Raw genomic sequence first — 17,436 nt, 5'->3', positions numbered from 1 at the left:
CCATGCAATGCAAGAATCTCAACTAAAGCATCCTTGACAGGTGGCCATCCAACCTCTCATTAAAAACCTCCAAGGAAGGAGAGTCCACTCCCTTCTGAGGGATTCTGTTCCACTATCGAACAGATCTTCCTGTCAGAAATTTCTTCCTGATGTTTAGTGAGAATCTCCTTTCTTGTAACTTGAAGCCGTTGGTTTGGATCTTACCCTCCAGAGCAGGAGATATCAAGCCAACTCCATCTTCCATGTGGCAGCCCTTGAGATATTTGATGATGGCTATCATATCTAAAAGTGGAGTTCATGAAATAAGCCACAGACAACTTGGGCAGGATATGATGCCTGATTTTTCAGAGGAGAATTGGGACACACCCAAGTTCAAGTGATCTGCCCAAGTTTACATACACCATGTGACAAAAACAGGCCTGAAAAATAGTTTACATGAGTTCCAGTGCTATGGTCTGACCACAAGTCTTTAAACTTCATCAAGAACTGCTTTAAACCAGTCATACAAGTTGAAGAAATGAGCATCACAGGGAAAACAGAACACACGTTTGCTAATCATTTTTATAGTGCTTTTTAGGTCTGCAACAACTCATCTTTAATAGGTGTTAGTGTTTATTATTACCTATCTATATATAATATTCCTTAAGCTTTAAACCTAACGTTCTTATGGCGATTAATTCAGGTATAACCACATGAAAAGAATGAATATGAGCATCGCAGGACAAATGCTGAGGATGAGGCCCTGAATGTTTATGTCAAAATATTCAAGAATAACAGAAGGAAAAGGGCCACTCTGTGAAGGGAGTGACTCAGGAGGCAGTTATTAAAAAGATCCTGCTTTCGTACAACTTGTATTTCACCAGCTCATTAAGGAGGTATTTTCTCCTCCTGCTTTAATTAATATCTTGTCTCTTCCTTCCGAAATCCTTAATCATAGAGTGAAATCATACTCAAAATATTGCCCTCAGGTGAATGTTGGCATTTTCTCAACACATTGTAACTATATGTATTTTAATAGCAGTAATTATAAACTACTCTGCCAGCTTATAGACTTGTTTTACATATCTGGCAGCCTGCCACTCCCCCCCCCCTTTAACCCCGCAAGTGCCTAATGAATAGCAACATTTATGTAGAAGAGATCTGCGCCACATTTAAAAAATACTCCCAGCAAAATTGGTCCTCCCTAGTAGTTAATCACAACTTTGTAAGGCAGTTGCTTGGGGGGGGGGGGGAGAGAGAATGCAGGAATTAGCTCAATACCTTAATCTGCAGTTTACATATTAGTAATGTGTATTTTTAAAAAAGAAAAGTAGTGATGGTTCAGTGTAATAGATAGAAAATTGGCTATTTCCTGATCATCAGCAACCAATTTCCCACCAATTAGACTACAGACAGAAAACTTAGGGATTTAAAATATATGGAATGTGCTTGATTGATGACTATCAACACACATGTGACAATGGTAATTGGTGCACATGTTATCCCAGAGGTGGGCAGCACAGGAGACATCAGGATTTCTGTGCATCTTAGGAATGCTGAGAAACTCAGTTTTCAAAAGATGTTTCTAGCCTTCAGACTGGTTCAGGAAACTCAATAGTGGAGAAATCTGGAGGCAGAGGCTTTGCATATAAAAGTCACAGGTTCAATCCTGGTATCTCCAGTTAGCGTTGGGAAAAACTCAAGTCCAAAACCCTGGAAAACTGTTGCCAGTCAGTGTAGATCAGGGCTCAGGAACCTCTGGTCCATGGGCTAATCTGGGCCAACCAGGGCATCCAGTTTGGCCTGCAAGACCATTCCCCACCCCCCCACCCCAGAGCACACACACCTGGCCATGATCTCTTATTCCAGAGTTCATCTGGAGACACAGAGGCACAGCACGGTGCTGCCTAACCATTATATTTACGTGCTACAGTTTTTGCAGGTCTGAGAGTGGTAACTGATTCATACAACCCTTTGGACTGTAACAATGACCAGAGGGATCCCTTCCTTCCTTCAGCATCAGTCATACACGCTGTCCAGTTTCCTAGCATCGGGGCTTTCTGCAGCCATGCTCCTTATCTCAGATATCAGTGAGGATCATCAGAAATGTAGAAAAAAAATAAAGTTCAAAAAAGAAAAGGGAATGTACAACACACCCCACTCCCGGAAGACCCTGCCGCAACAACAGCTGGTTAGCAGACAAAGGCCTGTCTGAATAAAAAAAAGTTTTTGCCTGATAGCATATGGAAAGTAGAGAGGGGGCCAGCTTAGTTTCTGCACCCAGATTATGGAAGGGAGTTCCACAATCTGGGTGCAGCCACCAAGAAGGCTCTTTCTCATGCACTCACCAAATGTGCCTGTGAAGGGGGAAGGACTGAGAGAAAGGCCTCCCTAGAGGATCTCAAATCCCGGGCAGCAGGGGTGGCATATCCTGTTTCATCGCTTGAGGTGAAACAGAAAGTCCTGCCTTCTGCTGCCACTGCTGCTGCCGCCATACCACCAGCCTATGGGACTGCTGCCTTGGGGGCTTCTGCCTCCTGAAGCAGTCTCCTCAGTCTGCCTAATGGCTGAGCCAGCTCATATAAAGAGATGCAGTGCTTCAGACAGCCTGGATCCAAGACATATATGGCTTTGTAGGTCATAACCAGCAATTTGAATTGTGCCTGGAAACAAACCGGTAACCAGGGAAGCTCCTATGAAAATGAGTTTCTGCTTTCCCTGTATCCGGTTTCATTCAGCAATCTGGCTGCAGCACCTAGGACCTGCTGAAGTTTCCAAACACTTTCCAAAGGCAACCTCACATTGAGAATGTCGCAGTAATCCAGATATACATGTTCATCTATATAGTTGCATATAAGTGCAAGATTTCAAATTGTATCAGTATTATGGAGAACCGGAGCAAGTAGTGGATGAGGGTGGGGAACTGTAGCAACATTCCAAAATGTACTTGCAACACTATAGCCAGAAACCATAAATCCTTATTCTTCTAGGCCTGGTCTAACTCTTAGCTCCACATCAAATAACTTGAACTGTCTTTTCAGCTGCAGATTTGTGTAGGAATCCACGGAGGCTCGTAAAATTAAAGCCTCTTTTCAAACTGCATAGGCATGCAAGAGCAGAAATTTAAATCCTTTCCAAGATAAGGTGTAACTTATGGTTCCCAACACATGGCTTCCCGTTAATCCAATTTTGCAAATATATCACACACAAAAAACCCTAATGTTTCATTTCTTTACAACATTCAGGCTCTGGGCTAGTTGGTGCCATTGAGTCATTCTTTCCTTTGTTGAGGGATTTGTCATCCTTTTTGAAAGGGCTGGTGAAATAATGTTCTATCAACTTACCACATTAAGTAGGGAAATGGTAAAAGGAAATTGTTAACTCAAGTCAAATCTCCATCTACAATCGCCTTCAGTCTAATCTCACCCGGTATAAATGGAATCTCTCTCTGGTATTAACGGAATCCGTGTCCTACTGCAGTTCAGCACCATACATGCTTGGTGTATGTATAAGCAAGCCACATCTGGAATCTGGTTTTCTAGCTCTTGGTTCTGAATGCAAGGGGACGCGGGTGGCGCTGTGGTTTAAACCACTGAGCCTCTTGGGCTTGCTGATCAGAAGGTCGGCAGTTTGAAACCCTGCGACGGGGTGAGCTCCAGTTCCTTGGTCCCAGCTCCTGCCAACCTAGCAGTTCAAAAGTACGCCAAAAAGTGCAAATAGATAAATAGGTACCGCTGCAACGGGAAGGTAAATGGTGTTTCTGTGCGCTGCTCTGGTTTCGGTGTTCTTTTGTGCCAGAAGCGGCTTAATCATGCTGGCCACATGACCCAGAAAAACTGTCTGTGGACAAACGCCGGCTCCCTCGGCCTGTAAAGCGAGATGAGTGCTGCAATCCCAAAGTCGTCTGCGACTGGACTTAACTGTCAGGGGTCCTTTACCTTTTACCTTTTTTTCTGAATGCAAGACTTTCGGTACAAAACTAATCAAAGCAATGATTGTGATGGGTGTGTTTCTTGCTCACACTCTGGACAGTGGGATTCTATTGTTATAAATTTTACATACAGCACTAACAGATTGCTAAATGTTATGAACACAGGACATCAAAGTGACATTAAACATATTTCTCTCAACAGGTAATGGACTCAAGAAGGCAAAGAAAAGTTCAGAAGTGGACAATAAACTCTGGGAACAGGTCATGCGGACTGCAGGTAAAGTGAGGCTAGAATTGTTCAGAAACCTTCTTAAAATGTTGGGATTTAAGATACTGGTCTAATGGGATATAAAATGGAAGGCAGTACAATTGTATCATTGCTGATATCACAACTGGATCAGTCATAAGAACCAGCCTTGACAACCACACAAAAACGTCCTCTTCTTTGAAAGTTCTAATCTGCTCCTTTATTTGTTTTTATACATATGTATTTTCACATTTCTGCTTGCGAATGGTAGAGTGGGATAAGGGAAGACAGTGCTTTCAAAGCAATGCTCACTTTCATTTTACAGATGTAATTTCAGCAGAATTGGAAACAAAAGCTAATGCTAGTTACAGAACTGTTTTAATGCTTTAGTGCCTGCAGGCGGAATACTCTCAAATATGCATCCTTCTGTGTTATAAATTGTCCACAGTCATCATCCATTGCTGTGCTCACTGGCTACAGCTTCTTGGCAAAACAAAAAACAAAAAACCCAAACCCTGTGCTCCTCCACTCCCATTCCCTTTAGTTTTTCTGGCAAATGCTGCCATAGCTGATAACCTCTTTAGCTGTACTGTCCCATCTCCTCTGAACATAGCCTTCTAAATAATAAGCAGTCTGAGACCTGCTGATGGTCAAATCTAATGGACAGAGACACCCTCCAGTGCCCATACAATTTGCTGCTGGAATGAACTCTGCTCGCTTCCTATGCTGAATCACTTACTTCTAAAACCATATTTCTTTCCTGCCTTCCATATTTCATCTTCAGTAATACTCTGGGAGTCTCAGACTTTCTCCTCCATTACATCTCTCTGCTCTGTCACAGATACACCCAAATAGTCCAAAGTCCAAAGAATAATTTAGGTATATCATGCAAAATCACACCGTTGCTTTCTTTGCTTCATTCATTCCAAATCCAGAACAATGTGGAGAGCAGTGTTTTGATAATCAAGTAATATAGACTCCTGACTTTCGTCACTCCTAGCTCAATTTTGCATCACTGCAATGTGACTTATACTGTCTTTTCCAACTGGCTTACATTTGAGGAAAGCTACCACACCAGTGGAACAATTGTTTTTATTATTATTATTAAATTTGTATACCACCCTTCATCTGTAGATCTTAAGGTGGTTAACAAGTTTTAAACTAAGCAGGACAAAGGTCTTTCTCCATTTCACCTTTCACCTTTTACCAAGTGGCCTGTTAAATTGGTTTCACTGTGTTCTGGTTCAACCTAATCTCCATTTGCCATGTCCTGTAAGGAGGAATTTTCAGAGGGTCCAGCACAAGGGACACAAAGAATAGGATGATGGCTGAGTCTGGGCCAGAAGTCAAGCTGGTATGTGATGGACAGTCTAAAATGTGTTTTGTTTGGTCTTGTTACCATGACAGATCAACTCCACACTTCCTCCATGCTTTCCATGCTTTAAAGCTCTGTGTCCGGACACCCCTTTAAAGTGCATGGGCAATGTTGTAATTGTTGTTTAGTCGTGCCTGACTCTTTGTGACCCCATGGACCAGAGCACGCCAGGCACTCCTGTCTTCCACTGCCTCCCGTAGTTTAGTCAAACTCATGCTGGTAGCTTCGAGATCACTGTCCAACCATCTCGTCCTCTGTCGTCCCCTTGTCCTTGTGCCCTCCATCTTTCCCAACATCAGGGTCTTTTCCAGGGAGTCTTCTCTTCTCATGAGGTGTCCAAAGTATTGGAGCCTCAGCTTCACAATCTGTCCTTCCAGTGAGCACTCAGGGCTGATTTCCTTAAGAATGGATCAATTCTTTGGCGATCAGCCTTCTTTATGGTCCAGCTCTCACTTCCATACATCACTACTGGGAAAACCATAGCTTTAACTATACGGGCCTTTGTTGGCAAGGTGATGTCTCTACTTTTTAGCTGTCTAGGTTTGTCCTTGCAATGTTGTAAAGGCCATATTAAAAATATTAAGTGGTTTCGAAATGTTTCTAAATAAAATTGAGAGAGAGCACCTATAAAAGAAGGTAAAAGTAACCCTCAGGGCTATTGTGTTGTCCCTGCTGACACAGCGCCTTGAAGCTATATCATTTGCCACCAGTGCTGTGGGGAAAGTGGATGCATATACAAACCCTATCAGAGCTCGCCGATGTGATTTACCAGCAAAGCTAAAAATGCTTTCAGAACTTCTAAGGCTGGAGAGAAATATGCAAGCAAGCAAGGCACCCACGTTATCAGCCCAACTAAATAAACGATGTGCTATGTGTCATGTGCAAAGAATATATTAAAGCTTGCATAAATATTTCCCTTATGTCTGCGTGGCCAATGTCGCCTTGGCAAATAACCAAGGGATAGTAAATAACACTCACATTTCTGTTTATTTAAGGTCTATTTTCTCTTGTGTTTTATTTGAGCTGTAATGTTCAAGGGGCAGCTTGAAAGGGTGTGGGGTGGTGAGGGGAACCCAAGTCTTGTAAAAACCTTTGTTTTCCTTACGGAGAATTAAGCTGTTTATATGGCAATGCTTTGCTGCCATGGCAGTAGATTATTTTGTGTGGCTCTAAAATGTTTCAACTGTAGCCAAGCAGTAGCAACAGAATGAGTGGGAGGAGATGGGGGGATGATAGTGAGGAATAGAACTTGTCCGCTATCGGTTGTACTGTTTTTATAAAGAATAGCTAACGTTTGAAAGCCTCTGCTAGTTAATTAGACCCCTTTTGTGTATCCAGTTTGTGCCAACATCGCTACCCTGTTTTCCTTACAACAGCCTAATCAGTACCTTACGTTCAGTGTAAGATTTGCCCCACTGCTAAATGAAAACTCGGGAATCGCTCCCCACCACCACCTCCCCATTTTCCAAGCTGAGAATAGAAATGAAACTCTGTAGGGCAAATCTTCAGCTCAGGTATAGCAGAGGAAATCTAGAATTACACCAAATAGATTCAAAACAGGCGTGTGTGGGAGACATCTCTGCAAAGATGCAGTATAAAATGGGTTATGGTTTATGTTCTTTGGGAAAGATCCAAGCTGTCCCGGCCACTCCTGTCTGCGCTGATGCTTTTCCAGTGAAAAATAATGACATCAAAGTTCAAGAAAGTTTGTAGAGATGCCGTGGGATTTTGCAAGTTTTAATGCTTTAAGTGTCAAAACTCATAGTTTTGCAATACAGAGCTTTGCACACCATGGGAATGTCATGCAGCCATTAATAAGGGGGAGCACTTAGGCTTTCAAGATTGTATATTAATTTTTATTAAATTTTCAATTTTACAATCAAAACAAACATTTTACAAACTTTTAACTATCCAGTGACTTCCCTCCTTCTCCTTCCATGGTTCATTTTGCATAGCTTCCATTCCTGCATATTTTACTATAACCATTCACATCAATTTTCCATTTTTACACCACTCAGACATTATTTACACTGTTGAATTTATCTTAATGCTGCCAGCGTTTTCAGCTGTGTATGATTATTTTCCATATATTCAATAAATAATTTTCACTCTTCTTTAAATATATGTTCTTCTTGCTCTCTTATTCTATGTGTTAAACCTGCAAGTTCTGCATATTCTAACATCTTGAGTTGCCAGTCCTCTTTATCTGGGACCTCGCTCACTTTCCATTTTGGGGCTAACAAAACACGAGCCATTGTTGTTGCATACATAAGCAGGTTTTTCTGGCACCTGGGAATTTCTGTCTGGGTTATTCCCAATAAGGAGGACTCTGGTCTTCGGGGGAAGGTGATTTTAAACATTCCCCCCCCCAACTCATTGTAAATCATTTCCCAATATTCTTTTACCTGGTGAAAAGTGTGGCCTGTGAATGGTATGTCATGGGCAGAGAGCCAAGAGCTGGTTAGAGAGGCTAGGAGTGCCTGAGGTTCCCCACCCCTTGCATAGAAGGAGACTTTGAACAGGAGAAAACAAGTTTGTGTGTGTGTGTGTGTGTGTGTGTGTGTGTGTGCACGTGTGCAAACCTTGTTGATGTGGGAGACCCACTCAAGGCAAACACTACATTCTTCCTTATTTTTGCTTTTAAAAAAACAAACAACTCCCAAAAAGACAATTTGGCTATGTAAGCTTCTACTCACTTCCTCACATAAACCCTAACCACACAATGCACAAAAACACCCAGTGCTTTAAAATATAAAATATGACAGGCAATAATTTGAAAGCTGCCTGGAGCTTTCTGGTAAGGCAGAATATAAATAAAATAAACCATAACGGAAAATATTAGTCAAAACAAAAAAAGTTTTTTCCTTCCAGTAGCACCTTAAAGACCAACTAAGTTAGTTCTTGGTATGAGCTTTCGTGTGCATGCACACTTCTTCATGCATGCACACGAAAGCTCATACCAAGAACTAACTTAGTTGGTCTTTAAGGTGCTACTGGAAGGAAAAAACTTTTTTTGTTTTGACTATGGCAGACCAACACGGCTACCTATCTGTAACTGGAAAATATTAGTGTATGGAAGAATCAGCATGGAAATGCATTTGTCCAAGCCAGTGCAAAGGAACAATGTTGGGCTGAATTCATCCTGTTAATTTGGCACATGACTTGCCTGTGTTTCTCTCCTTCAGATGCACAGAAGCCATTTCTGCGCAACACTGACACACACAGTTTTGCTTGCATTTTGGTTAGAGGCCACAACAGGAGTGCAAGATACTTAACACAATTAATACCAGAAGACAATAGAGAAGTCACTATCTTTATTGTTCTTTCAGCGCCTATTGAAGCCCTTCCCTTTCCAACAAGTGAAAAGTCTTTATCTAAGTCTGTACCTGCACTGGATTTAGTTATACATATGAAATTATATGGAATTGTTTTTGTATTGTCTGCGAAAGCGCTTTGAGATATTTTGTGAGGAGCAATTGATAAATGGAATCAAATACATCAAGAAGGAAGGAATGGCAATGACTGTGGCAGCACGAACACATGCAGAATCAGTGTGGGGAGGGATGAGGAGGATCACGTTTAGTGGCTCCACCCTTGACCTCCAAGCAGTGATCCTAAGGTCAGAGCATATTGTTTTGCAGGCCTCCTGGTCATATGTGCAGAGCCCATGCATGTCCAGTTTATAAGCTCTGTTCCAACCTCAGGATCAATGCATGGCAAGAGCACCTGGCAGGGAGGCGGGCATTTCTGTGGAGCTGGCCTCCTAGCAGCAGTGTCACTGCCACATGCCAGGACAGAGAGGGGGCAGGGCAGGTGGCAGCAAGAGCAGAGTAGTTTGGTGCACTGAGGGGTGCACTGATTTTTCTTGTTCCACACCCTACCCTCTCCGGTATTCAGCAGTGGCAACAATACTGCTGCAGGGAGGCTAAGTCCATGGCATTGGCACTGCCCACCCCCACCCCTCGATTGCATGGAAGTGAGCATGCCCAGTAGCATGATTCTGTTTACACCTCCATGTGTGGGTTCTAGGCATGATGGCTGTGTGAAAACAGCCAGCTACCCTATCACTCACAGCTCAAAGGGTAATTTTTGGTTTCTCATTTCCTACATCACTTCCTAAATTTTTCGGCTGCATGTGGAGAGGGTCTGGAAACCCAAGCCTTATGAGGAGCGCTTGAAGGAGCTGGGTACATTTAGTCTGGTAAAGAGGAGACTGAGAGGAGATAATAATAATAATAATAATAATAATAATAATAATAATAATAATAATAATAATACTTTATTTATTTATACCCCACCCATCTGGCTGGGTTTCCCCAGCCACTCTGGGTGGCTTCCAACTGAATATTAAAAACAATACACCATCAAACATTAAAAACTTCCCTAAACAGGGCCGCCTTCAGTTGTCTTTTAAAATTAAAATAGTAGCTTATTGCCTTGACCTCTGCGTTCCACAGGGCAGGTGCCACTACCAAGAAGGCCCTCTGCCTGGTTCCCTGTAACCTCACTTGTCGCAGCGAGGGAACCTCCAGAAGGTCCTCAGCGCTGGACCTCAGTGTCCGGGCTGGACGATGGGGGTGGAGACGCTCCTTCAGGTATACAGGACCGAGGCTGTTTAGGACTTTAAAGGTCAGCCCCAACACTTTGATTTGTGCTCGGAAACGTACTGGGAGCCAATGAAGATATGATAGCCATCTTCAAATCTCTAAAGGGCTGCCACATGGAAGATGGAGCAAGCTTGTTTTCTCCTGCTCTGGAGGGTGGGACTCGAACCAATGGCTTCAAGTTGCAAGAAAAGAGATTCTGACTAAACAGAATCAGAGGGAGAAGCAGCAGCACTCAGGCACCAATTTTTCAGTGAACTTGACTTGGGAGAGATGCCAAAAAAAAAAATCCATTCAGGAATTGAGGTCTGTGGGAATTGTTGCCATTGTTATCGGTGCTGTATGGATGCAGCATTGGCTGAGCAGCAAGAAGACCTCTCCTCTGACTGGCTGTGCCTTAATCCACAGCTGGAAATGCTAAAAGGCTTTTGTCTTTGCTCTGAAGCCATATCATTTCTCTCCGGCTAATCAGCAAATTCCCTTCATGATATAAAGGAAGACTTTAATTTTATTCTATTACAGCCAGCACTGGTGTGAACATCAGATCATATCGCTCCTATGCTCACTTAATATTTCCAGAGTGCTTTGATAGCACCATATAGTTTGCTGTAAATAGCATTATTAATTTATCTAGCAATATTTTGGCCGTAGTTGAATGCTATTTTGTGGTGTTCACAGCAATGCTTAAGTTGCGGGGGGCGGGGGGAGAGAGAAGGAGAAGATGTAAGAGAACCCCTAATGAAATCTACACGCCATGACTCCCCCCACCCATTTTAGTTAAATCATGTCTCTCTCCCAGTCTTCTAAAGACAATAGCTAAGGGGATGGGCAGGCACCAAAGGCAAGGGACAGGGTGTGTTCTGATAATTTGAGCATTGATTTACAACAGTTTGGGGCAGAAGGTGCCCCAAACTTTTTTCATCTCCTGCTTACAGTGGAGTTCATTTCCACACTGGATGAGGCAGCTTTGATTCACTGTAGGGAAGTGTCCTCCTTTGTAAAAGCCCCAAAAGGAGACTATGCCAAATAAAATAGAAAGAAGGGGGGAGGGGAATACCATCATAAAGTAATGACTCAACTTGAAACAGGGGGGTGGGGAATTAATATCCAGTTCAGAACACAGCAATCACCCTCTGGCAAGATTATTTGCCAAGTAATTACAAGTTCTTAAAAACAAAACAAAAAATCTGCTATAATTTAAGTCTGCTTACATCCTTTCCTACAAAAGAAAGTTGTAAAACCAAAAGCTTGTCAGACTTGTTTTGTGCTTCGCCTTGTGGAAAATGGTTACCCATGTTCCCACGAATAAAGCAACAGTTACAAATACGCAAAGCCCCTCGGGATGGAGAAAACATAACAATGCTTGTTAAACTGCTATCTTGATATATAGTTACGGCCAGGAAGGCTGTTTGACAAGCTTAGGCTGATAATGGTACGCCAGCTCTTGGAGGGAGGAAAACCATCTGACCATGTTACAGTGCAATCCTATCTATGTCTCTGCGGAAGTAATTCCCAGTGCCTTCAACGGGGCTTACCTTGAGAAAACTGTCTATAGGATTACAGCCTTAGTTGTGCCCTGGTTGGACTACTGTAATGCTATCTAGGTGGGCTTGCTTTGAAGAGTGCTCAGAAACTCAACAGTGCAGCTAGAATGTTGATTACAGGATAAAGGTTGGGACTCCCTTGTTGCATCGGCTACATTGTCTTCTGATATGTTTCTCAGGGCAGTACAAAGTGCTGACTAGTCCCTTTAAAGCCCTAAACAGCTTAGGCCCTGATTATATAAGGGACTACCTCCTCCCATCTGAAGTTTCATGTGTATTTGATGGTAGATATACTCTTTGTTGGGACGCGGGTGGCGCTGTGGGTAAAAGCCTCAGCGCCTAGGACTTGCTGATCGAAAGGTCGGCGGTTCAAATCCCCGTGGCGGGGTGTGCTCCCGTCGCTTGGTCCCAGCACCTGCCAACCTAGCAGTTCGAAAGCACCCCCGGGTGCAAGTAGATAAATAGGGACCGCTTACTAGCGGGAAGGTAAACGGCGTTCCGTGTGCTGCGCTGGCTCACCAGATGCAGCTTGTCATGCTGGCCATGTGACCCGAAAGTGTCTGCGGACAGCACTGGCTCCCGGCCTCTAGAGTGAGATGAGTGCACAACCCTAGAGTCTGTCAAGACTGGCCCGTACGGGCAGGGGTACCTTTACCTTTACTTTTTATACTCTTTGTTTCTGTCCTAGGATCAGAAGTACGTTTGGTTGGGCCATGGGAGAGACCTTCTCAATGGTCAACACTGCCTAGGAATTGCTGTTCTCTCATTGGCTCTTTTTTTTTCGTTGCCACTTTGGAAAGACCCTTTGATTTTGACAGGCATTTGGCCTGTCAAGTAGTTATTGCATTGCATGCTCCCTGTCCATGCCCTGCCCCTGAGAGCAAGCCACAGCTGCGGGCAGATGCTCCTGGGTAGCACTGCCACCTAGGAAATCAACTGGGATGGGAGCAAAACCCAGCCCACTGTGAAGGAGTGGCTAACATGAACATACATAGTCTAAGAACACCATTTTGGAAGTGTAGAGTCTCACTCCATATTGATACTCTGAGCTTGATTACCTCCTGTATCACCAATCAAGTGCCATTGTCCCCACAGAAGTCCTCTGGCTTGAAAAGCTAACTGAGATTTTGAGCCGCCTCAACCAGCAGACCAGGTATCAAAACCAACTGCTTTCCAGGTACAGGCACAAAGTTATTTAATGCTAACCCCTTATGCACACCAAAACTCTGCTGGTAGTCACTTTTAAAATACAACTGCTATTTACAAAACTATACTAAGTTGAGTTAAGGAATAAGGTGCTGGCGTTTCTAAGTGGCAATACTAAACCAAACTACAGTTCCCAGAAATCAATGCAATGAATAGGCAGACATGCAGTGCAATAGGTGAGAACCCAGAGAACCTTTTATCAAATGCCCCCCCCCCCACACACACAAAAAGCTCACAAATACCTGGGCAATTCTAAACAGAGCATAGTGGAACTGCCAATCACTGATACTGTATAACAACTGAACCATTTACAGTGGTACCTTGGGTTAAGAACTTAATTCGTTCTGGAGGTCCATTCTTAACCTGAAACTGTTCTTAACCTGAGGTACCACTTTAGCTAATGGGGCCTCCCACTGCCACTGCGCCGCTGCCGTGTGATTTCTGTTCTCATCCTGAAACAAAATTCTTAACCCGAGGGACTATTTCTGGGTTAGCAGAATCTGTAACCTGAAGTGTCTGTAACCCGAGGTACCACAGTATCTGGTTGGGGAAGCACTGTAGCTCAATAGCAAAGCCCTTGTTTTGCATGCAGAAGGTTCCAGATTCTATCTCTGGCATCACCAGGTAAAGATGGGAAAGACTCTGGAGAGTCACTCTCATTCAGTATCGACCAAGGGTGGCTATCTCTGTGTCCTGGGCTTAGAAGTCAACTCGTAGGGGCCAAAGTTCCTTCACACACACCCCTCAATAAAATATTTGAGGGGGCTGGACCCCCCAGAGTTTATGGGCATTGTCATTCAAATGGTGTGAGAGCCATGTCTTGTGATTGTTTGTGTGGGGTGGGGCTTATCTGCCCCCTCCAATATTTTATTCAAGTTGGCACCCCTGTGCCCTGGGATCTTTTACTGCCCCCACCCCCAAATCTTACTGAATTTGGCAGCAGAAGCAAAAGGTGTTTTTTTTTTCAAAAAGGAAAAAGTTGACATGGCACTGGGGTGAACAGAGAGGATTAAACCCCCAGCACCTTGACAGGGATGCAAACCATTCCATTCCTGGCAATTGGATCAATCATTTAATGTGCAGAGAGAAGTAATAACCCCCTCCTCAGCTGATCTGCATATGTGTTATGTGGATGTGTGCATGTAAGAGTATGTGGTGGACTCGCTAACCATTGACATGCAACCGATGGAGGATTGGCCAAAGGTGAATGTGGCCCTCAAGCCCTGGTATAGACAATACTGAATTAGATGAGGCAGTGGTCTGACTTGTGATAAGACAGCTTTCCAGCATTCTCTGGCAATCAACATGCTTGGAAGCTTACAAAAGCAGGATTTGTAGGTGATGCACTTCCCCTGTTGTTTGTCTGCAACACCTGATACCAGAGGTGTAATCCCTCTGACCATGGAGGGTCCATTTAGCTGTCATTGCTGATAGGTGTTGATATAAAAACCTACATTCCATGAATTTGTATCTCACACACATAGGCACACAACTAACTGTAGTCAACATTGGTGAGACCTGGTTATCACTATGAAATGGAATCGTATCTGGGTCACAACAAGATGAGTGGAGAAGCAAGTGGAGCGCAATTTACACAAGAACATCCCAGATGGTATCTCACACAACACAGTCTTCCTGTCTGATAATCCCATTACAAGAAAATGTTTGCTGCAGTTGTGAAATAAGTATTTTCAGGTCTCAAACACACCACTCACACAGCTGATTTAATAAATTTGATGAGTAATAATAGTAATAACATCGAGAAACAATTCTAGCACTGGTGGAAAAGTGTCAAAAATTGAAGCATGTATTTTTAGAATTGACACCAGATGGCACTCTCCTGTAAAGACGTGCAGCAATGGCGACGCCAAGAACAGCTCCCGTGTCCTTTGAGAACTGTAGGTCTGTACATAGTGAAAATACACAGCAATAAGGCTGGAGTTTTTATTGGTTGCATGATGAGTGTTATGCATACCATCACTGGATATTAGTACTCAGTTAGAAGAAAAACAGTTACAAGGTACTGTAGAAATAGCCGTCTGTCCAAAAGAGAAAGAGAAAAATCGCTTTAATGAAAAATACATGACTTGCAATGCATTGACTGCTGATACTTACTGCTTCCCAGTCCAAGGGAGCAATCAGAAAACTAGTCTGCATGTTGGATAAAAGGTCAAAGTTTTGGCCCAGTGTATCGATTAACAGTCCAAACCAGCACATACAAAGCCATGATGATCCATAACGGGACGGGATTGTTGTATACATTACAAAAATAAGCTTTCCTGTATAGCAAATACTAGCTTGCTTAGTATGGGGTACAGAAAATAGCAATTTTCTAATGTCTTTGCACTGGCTACATTTATGCAAACTTATTCACTGATTCTAAACATATAAATGAATGAATGAGATGTTTAGGACTGGGGTGAAAAGCAGCCATAATATTACAGATTTAACCAATTCTTGTACCGGGGATGAAAGAAAGTATTAAGGTTTTGTTGCAAATTAGGTGATACTAAAATTAGGCTATGGTCCATTCACCATCTTTATAACCCTTTGAACTACTTGTGCCTCTGAGGCCTGTTTCCATTATCTCGTCTTGCTGAAGCCAGAACCATTTGCGGATCTGGGAGAGGAAGGCACTTGGATAGACAGCTTCCTTTTCCTTCAAGGACCCTCGAGGCTTCAGTTGTTGGGGAAAGAGGAAGCTGTTGGTTCGACTGCATCCCATAGCTCTGCAAACTGCTCTGCTTTAGATCAATTGATTTTTTTACAATAACTCTGTTCTGTGTTAGCATCTCAGAATGGTTTTACATCCATTGTAAAAAATGGGATGGTGTTAGGCCCACCTGAAGAGCTGAGGGGTCACATTTCAATCTATCCCACTTGGAGGACTGATTGGCTACATGAGTAGAACTTGACAGATCACTTTTTCCAAAAAAAGTTACCCTGAGAACCTGGCCATTAAAAACAAACACACAACAATAAACAACATCACATTTGACAATGCAAAGTCCCCCTGTGAGCTGATGCACACCAAACTGGTATGTACCATTGGTGCCATTCCATTTAAGAGCGTGCTTTTAGCATTGGAAGAAATTAAAAAGCTGGCAGATTTTAAAGCAGATTTTGTGGGCTTCCCAGAAGCATCTGCTTGGCCACTGTAACAGACTGCTGGACTAGAGGAATCCTTGGTCTGAGCCAGCAGGGCTTGTCTTATGTTCTTAAAGTATACGGTACATCTCTAGAAAGCCGATGCATGAAGAACTTCATAGATCAAGCTTGTGATGACTTTTCAGATCTAAATTAAGGAGGACTTCCGCAGTTTCATGTAATTCGCTTTTAGCAATTATAAGCACCCACCCACCCCCATTTGTGCAATCCATCACCTGTGGGTGGAAATAGCATACACATTTTAATGGGGGTTAATCAAACACTGCAGTCATTTAGCGAGGGATGTGGTAAATTCTCCACCACTTGGAGCCTTTAAATCAAAACTGGATGTCTTTCTAAACGGCATGCTCTAGTTCAGCCATAAAGTTATTGGACTCCTTTCAAGAATCACTGGGTGAAACTCTAAAGCATTTGTTATGTGGGATGCCAGGTTTTCTTGATTAGAAAGAACTCCCTGGAGTTCTTAAAGTCAATTTGTCTGTGACACAGGGGTTGCTTGTATCAAGAACCCATCAAATGAGCTTCAAACCAGATCCTCAAAATAGCTATGTGATTTTGCAAGTTGTACGTGAACCCATACCAAATGTTAACACCTAGAACAATACATTCTAAAGAACACCATGAATCCACAATAATGTTGTGACAGGCTAGCTAAGACATGTTTGTTTTCATCCTGTTTTGTGCACAAGAAACCTTCAGCCTGGTAGCAACAAGGGCACCACAGTCTACTGTTCTGCTCCCCTTCTCTGATTCCTTTTCTCAGAAACACAGTTCTATGGTTTCCATGCTTTACTGAAGGCATTTCAGGTCAGCACGATTTTAATTGCTAATTTATTGTAAAAGTTATTTTTATTGATGCATCTGATCAATGCAATATGCACAGTTAATATTTAGCCCACATGGCTTGCTTCATGCTGATCTACACAAGTGACCCTCAGTGATTTTCTCAGACCTGCCTTCTCACCTGTAGGGTTTTAAAGCTTTGCTAATATTATTGCATTTATTGCTTTTGCTGACAGACACTCAAAGGAGCCTGGTGATGGCTGATTAATAGTTCCAGGATGCTGTGTGCTTGACCACACTTCCACCCCCAAAGCAGTTGTGTAATTAAAAGAAGAAGAAAAAAATCAGCAAAGCAGTTCTGTGGCTAACTGACCAATTCCTTTAAATAGGGTCAATTAATGAAGTTCACACTTTTGACAACCACTCTGGTGCTTTTGCAGAAAAATATTGCTAGACACAAGACTTTTATTATTATTTTTTAAAGCCCTTTCAGTCTCCCATCTCGAGGCTAAGTACAGCAAACTGTACATTCCCACCCCTCTCCCCAAGGCTGATGACAAAGTTTATAAAACCATGCTTTTGTGCACAGTTTTCATTGT

Source organism: Podarcis filfolensis, assembly GCF_964270895.1.
Source record: "Podarcis filfolensis genome assembly, chromosome: 6".
NCBI lineage: Eukaryota > Metazoa > Chordata > Lepidosauria > Squamata > Lacertidae > Podarcis > Podarcis filfolensis.
The sequence above is the reverse complement of the archived record's forward strand: the minus strand, read 5'-3'. Positions refer to the sequence as shown.